The following is a 6472-nucleotide window of genomic DNA, read 5'->3' as shown; positions in this document are numbered from 1 at the left end:
CAGACGCCTTACTCTTCGTTGCTGTTGGCTTATTCACTGTCCATCCATCAAAAGGGTGAAGGGGGAATCTCAGGCCAGATGTCGCATCTTGCAGTTCGAACTGTAAGGTTAAGGTCTAGGTCTGCACTTGAGTTTTCTTGACCGCGTTCCCAGGTACTTAAACCTGTCTCCTCTTTGTATTAAGAAGCCATTGCATTTGCAAACATTCGGGCTGTCGTGCGTCAATCATAAAATGTGTCCTTTTGGTGTTGTTCAAAATATTTCAAACGGCTCTGAGCACAGTCCCCTAGAACTTAGAACTACTTAAACCTAACTAACCTAAGGACATCACACACATCCATGCCCGAGGCAGGATTCGAATCTGTGACCGTAGCGGTCATGCGGTTCCAGACTGTAGCGCCTAGAACCGCTCGGCCACCCCGGCCGGCTTTTGGTGTTGTCATTCAGACCTATATTACTGCTGTAATCTCTTGTTACGTTGACGAGTTGTTCAAGATCTTATAAATTATCAGTGATCAATAGCATATCATCAGCACAGCGTATGTTGTTGATGATAAGTGCATTAATGGCTCTGAGCACTATGGGACTTAACATCTGAGGTCATCAGTCCCCTAGAACTTAGAACTACTTAAACCTAACTAAGGACACCACAAACATCCATGCCCGAGGCAGGATTCGAACCTGCGACAATAGCGGTCGCGCGATTCCAGACTGAAGCGCATAGAACCGCTCGGCCACCAGCGGCCGGCTAACTGCATTAATCTTTAGGCCTTTTTCTGTATCACCAAGTGCTTTCTGTAAGATACTTTCAGAGTACAAACTGAATAACAGGAGTGGTAGAACGCATCCTTGTCGGATGCATGCACAGATTGACGTTATTACCAACTTAACCTGTGCTGTCTGATTCCAGCATAAATTCTCTAAGCAGAGGATGTCTTTCTGAACTACAAGGGTTGCACAGAATGCAATGCACCGCATTTTTTTTTTCTTTCAACAATTCTTTATTGAACATAATGAGAATTACACACATGAAAGAATGGTGTTTTATCTACACAACCTATTTGTCCATGTAATCTCCATCCCATTCTGTGTCCTTCCTCCAGCGCTAAACAAGGGCGTTTCTACTCTATCGGTATTATTCATTGTCCTGGTGGCGGAGCCAGTACTTCAGCGTGTGAATCACCTCATCATCGCCATCTGAATATCTTCCACGAATGACATGTTTTAATGGCCCAAACAAGCGGAAGTCCGAGAGGGCTAGGTCAGAGCTGTAGCGTGGATATAACACTGTCCAACCCTGTTTTGCGATGTGTTCAACAGTTCTCAGACTTTTGTGGGACCGAGCGCTATCGTGTTGCAGTAAAACATCTCCTCGGCTGCTGTGGCGCCGAAGCAGCCGGGAGCGCGCTTGAGTTTTATTAATGTGTTGACGTATCCTTTTGAATTAATGGTACCGCCTCTTGGCATCACTTCAAAGAGAATCACACCTTCGCAGTCTCAGAACACGGTGATCATGACCTTACCGGCGGAAGCAGTTGCTTTGAAGCTTTTCTTCTGTGAGGAGTGGGAATGGCGCCATTCCATCGACTGTCGTTGTGTATCGGACTCAATCCAGGTTTCATCATCTGTCACAATCCGGGACAAGAAAGCCTCCCTCTCGGCTTCAAAACGTTGCGACAAGTCAAGAAAATATTTTTTCTGTGCGATTTCTGGTCCACCGTTAGACGCTGCGGGACCCATCCTGCACACAGTTTTAAACATTAAAGACTGTGGATAATTACATGCACATTTCCTTTGCTGATTGACAGACTTCTAGTCGTAATGCGTCTGTCCTCACGAATGACATCAGCTCGCTGTAATATGTCAGGTGTGACAGCCGTGGATGGCCTCCCCGGCCGTTGCAAATCGTGGAGCTCAGCCGAACCGGCTTCTGATGACCTCACTCTCCATGTCCATCGACTAACTGTACTTCTGTCGACTGCAGGTGCTCCATAGAGCGCTTGTGAATATTCCCCACAGTTTCTTTCTCTGCGGTGAGAAATTCAATGACGGCACGTTGCTTGTAACGTACATCAGCTACAGACGCCATTTTGAAACTGTTCTGCAGCTACGCTATCTGCCGGAAGTGACGGAAACTTGGCGCGCTCACTCAGGAGACTCCAAGTAATACATACGTAACGTTTCTCATTCGTAGCATTGTTTTCGGCTTAGAAAAAAAAAAAATGCGGTGCATTACTTTCTGAGCAAACCTCGTAAATCCATTCTCTTAAGATGTTCCGTAAGTTTATGACATTATACTCTGTAGAAGTATTTTTCACAATGAATAAACCACAGGCGACATTTTTATCTCATTAATAGCTGTTTTACACTAAAACATATGGTGCAGCTACTCATTCTCTTGTACCTAAACCGGGTTCCACCAATGAGTTTCTCACATCTCTTTCATATAATTTTTGTCGGATGACTTTCAGAAATATTTTCAAGGAATGACTCATAAAACTAAAGGGCAACGGCCTTGCCGCAGTGGATACACCGGTTCCCGTGAGATCACCGAAGTTAAGCGCTGTCGGGCGTGGTCGACACTTGGATGGGTGACCATCCAGGCAGCCATGCGCTGTTGCCATTTTTCGGGGTGCACTCGGCCTCGTGATGCCAATTGAGGAACTACTCGACCGAATAGTAGTGGCTTCGGTCAAGAATACCATCATAACGAGCGGGAGAGCGGTGTGCTGACCCCACGCCCCTCATATCCGTATCCTCCAGTGAGGATGACACGGCGGTCGGGTGGTCCCGGTAGGCCGCCCGTGGCCTGAAGACGGAGAGTGCTCATAAGAGTAACGAGTCTATGATCTTCACATTTTAGAGCCTTCTTTTTGTGCAAAGGAACGAAAGCTGATAATAGCCATTGCGCAGGATAATTAATGATCTGTATTGTAAATTTTGTTAAAAACTTTGTCTTAGACTCTGATACCTTCTTCATAAAGAAGTTTGATGAGTTCTACAGGAATTTAAAAAAAAACAGGAAGTGTAGTAGATCGAAAAGATAATGACAAAAAACGACATTTTTGGCTGTGCATCCGTGGGCGTAAGGGTGGGGACAGAAGGATGCGGAAGAATGTGGTTGGTGCTAGAGCAGTAGGCGGGCGCTAAACGGAGGCCTTCCCTTGGCTGTTGTATGCTAGAGCCCTTGACCAGCTACCGGAGGCTGTGGCGAGGTTCAGGCCAAGAGCTGAGAGTGGACAGCCGTATCAGGCGAGAGGCATCTGTAGGCACCGCGTTCTGCGTGTTTCCGTGTCACAGAGACAGCCAGCACCGAGTACTGGCGCCAGCCGGCGTATGCAAGGCTGCGTGCGGGTGTCAGCCCGCCCGATGCGAAAAGATAGCTGGCGCCGTCTCGGGGAACAGACTGGCGGCACGCCGTCCATGCGATGCAAATTACCTGCGCACAGGTTCACCGGCAGTCTCGATACTGAAGCGCATACTGCAGCTACCTTGTGCGGACCTGTCGCTCGTGCACTCTAGATCCAGTTCATGGCGAACCGAAAGGTTTGGCCTAGACAGTAACTGTTCGAATAAGGAATGGAAGGACTGAGGGAGCAGATTCATTACCGTCTGCTTTTCAGGATGTTCCAAAATTTCATTTATAATGTCTCAGGATTAACTGAAGTTAAAAATAAAATTTTTCAAAGCATTTTCTGTGAACAATGAAGCACAGTTCCAAAGTAAGAAGATGAGTCAAATGAAAACCTTAAATTTGTAATAACAAATCGAAATTTTGCGCCGTTATCCTGTAAGTTGGTAAGCGTGCTACAAACAGCGTGCAGAATGGCCTGTGGGTGGCAGCATAGTGCAGATGCACACATACCGTCGCAGTATCAGTATAAAGATGGCCGCCCCACTTGCGACATCCACCAGGGAAGAACACCGTTCTGTTATTCGGTTTTTACGTAGTGAAGGTGTGAAACCTATTGAAATTCAACGGCGAATGAAGGTTCAGTACGGTGATGCATGTTTGTCACAGCAGCAAGTCTACGAATTGAGTAGGAAGCTCGCAAATGGTGCAAATTCAGTGGAAGATGCTTCTCGTCCAGGTCAGGCACTACGAGTTGTGACTCCATAGAATATTGCAGCAGTTGCAGCCATAGTGAAGGAAAACCGCCGAGTGACATTGAATGACGTTGCATCATGTTTACAGGTTACTCATGGGTCAGCACACCACATTGTGCAGCCGTCCGAGGTGGCTGAGCGGTTCTAGGCGCTGCAGTCTGGAACCGCGCGACCGCTACGGTCGCAGGTTCGAATCCTGCCTCGGGCATGGATGTGTGTGATGTCCTTAGGTTAGTTACGTTTAAGTAGTTCTAAGTTCTAGGGGACTGATGACCACAGATGTTAAGTCCCATAGTGCTCAGAGCCATTTGAACCATTTTTGAACCACATTGTGCATGATGTGGCTCCAGTTTCACAAAGTGTCTCCTTGATGGGTGCCACGGCAGCTGACTCCTGAAATGAGAGAACGACGTGTTGATGTTTGTGAAGAAACGTCTGCGACGCTTTGAACGAGAAGGTGATGGCTTTCTTGCAAGAATCGTTACTGGGGACGAAACCTGCGTTCACTTCCACCAACCGGAAACGAAGAGAACGAGCAAGGAATGGCGCCATTCTTCATCACCAGAACCAAAGAAGTTTCGAACAGAACCATCAGCAGGGAAGGTTATGCTGACTCTCTTTTGAGACGGAAAAAGCGTCATTTTGGAGCATTACATGCCTAGAGGGACCACTGTCACCAGTGCATCATACACAGATATCCTAAAAAATCATCTGCAGCCTGTAATCAAATCAAAGCGACATGGATTGCTGTCACCAGGGGTCCTTTTCCAACATGACAATGCAAGGCCACACATTGCCCGTACAACAGTTGCAACAATCACAAACCCGCATTTTGAGTGTCTTCCTCATCCAACATACTCACTAGACCTTGCCCCAAGTGATTTCCATTTGTTTGGACCACTCAAAGAGACAATGGGAGGAAAGAAGTTCCATTCTGATAAAGAGGTACGCCACGCGGTGCATGAGTGGTTGCGCGGACTACCAAAAGAATTTTTTTCTAAAGGAATTTATGCACTTTGTAAGCACTGGAGGACTTGCATTGAGCGTGGGGGAGATTATGTTGAAAAGTGATAGAGTTTTGTTCCACTTCTGTACAATAAATAATATGTAAAAATATTTAAAGTATTCATTTGACTCACTGTCGTACATAAACAACGACATTATGCAAGCACAAAAAACTGCTGTAACGTATATTTATTAGCAAATGAACAGTTTCGAACACTGGCTTTCTTCAAATCATCTACATCTGCAGAAAAGATTAACGAAACGTTCCTCGGTGGCAAATAAGCAACTATGTGTTTGACGCCAACGAACCATTCTTTAACTTGATGTGACCCTAATCAGTTTGGGTTTAGGAAAGATAAAGGAACCAGAGAGGCAGTTATGACGTTGCGGTTGATAATGGAAGCAAGACTGTAGAAAAATTAAGACACGTTCATAGGATTTATCGATCTGGAGAAAACGTTCCAAAACAGAAAATGGTGCAAGATGTTCGAAATCCTCAGGAAAGTAGGGGTGAGTAATAGGGAAATAATGGGTAACACACAATACGTACAAGAACCAAGAACGAACAATAACGAAATGCTCTGGTTAAAAAGGGCGTATGACAGGGACGTAGTCTTGCGCTCCTGCTGTTTAATATATACGTCGAAGAAGTAATGGCAGAAATAACATAAAGGTTCCAGAGCGGGATTAAAATTCAATGTGGAACGATATCAGTGTTAAAATTCGCTGAGGACAAGCTATCCTCAGTGAAAGTGAAGAAGAAGTACAGGACCTGTTGAATGGAATTGCAGTCTAATGAGTACAGAAAATAGAAAATACACTACTGGCCATTAAAATTGCTACACCATGTAGATGACGTGCTACAGACGCGAAATTTAACCGCCAGGAAGAAGATGCTGTAGTATGCAAATGATTAGCTTTTCAGAGTATTCACACAAGATTGGCGCCGGTGGCGACACCTACAACGTCCTGATATGAGGAAAGTTTCCAACCGATTTCTCATACACAAACAGCAGTTGACCGGCGTTGCCTGGTGAAACGTTGTTGTGATGCCTCGTATAAGGAGGATAAATGCGTACCATCATGTTTCCGACTTTGATAAAGGTCGGATTGCAGCCTATCGCGATTGCGGTTTATCGTATCGCGACATTGCTGCTCGCGTTGGTCGAGATCCAATGACTGTTAGCAGAATATGGAATCGGTGGGTTCAGGAGGGTAATACGGAACCCCGTGCTGGATCCCAACGGCCTCATATCATTAGCAGTCGAGGTAACAGGCATCTTATCCGCATGGCTATAACGGATCGTGCAACCACGTCTCGATCCCTGAGTCAACAGATGGGGACGTTTGCAAGACAACA

The 6472-nt window shown here is 45.9% G+C and overlaps 1 pseudogene; it reads left to right on the top strand.

The window, feature by feature from the left end:
• The first annotated feature begins 2505 nt into the window (after positions 1-2505).
• Positions 2506-2623, top strand: LOC124790793 (annotated as a pseudogene).
• The last annotated feature ends 3849 nt before the right edge of the window (positions 2624-6472 follow it).

This window comes from Schistocerca piceifrons, chromosome 3 (assembly GCF_021461385.2).
Source record: "Schistocerca piceifrons isolate TAMUIC-IGC-003096 chromosome 3, iqSchPice1.1, whole genome shotgun sequence".
Classification (NCBI taxonomy): domain Eukaryota; kingdom Metazoa; phylum Arthropoda; class Insecta; order Orthoptera; family Acrididae; genus Schistocerca; species Schistocerca piceifrons.
The sequence above is the reverse complement of the archived record's forward strand: the minus strand, read 5'-3'. Positions and strand labels throughout refer to the sequence as shown.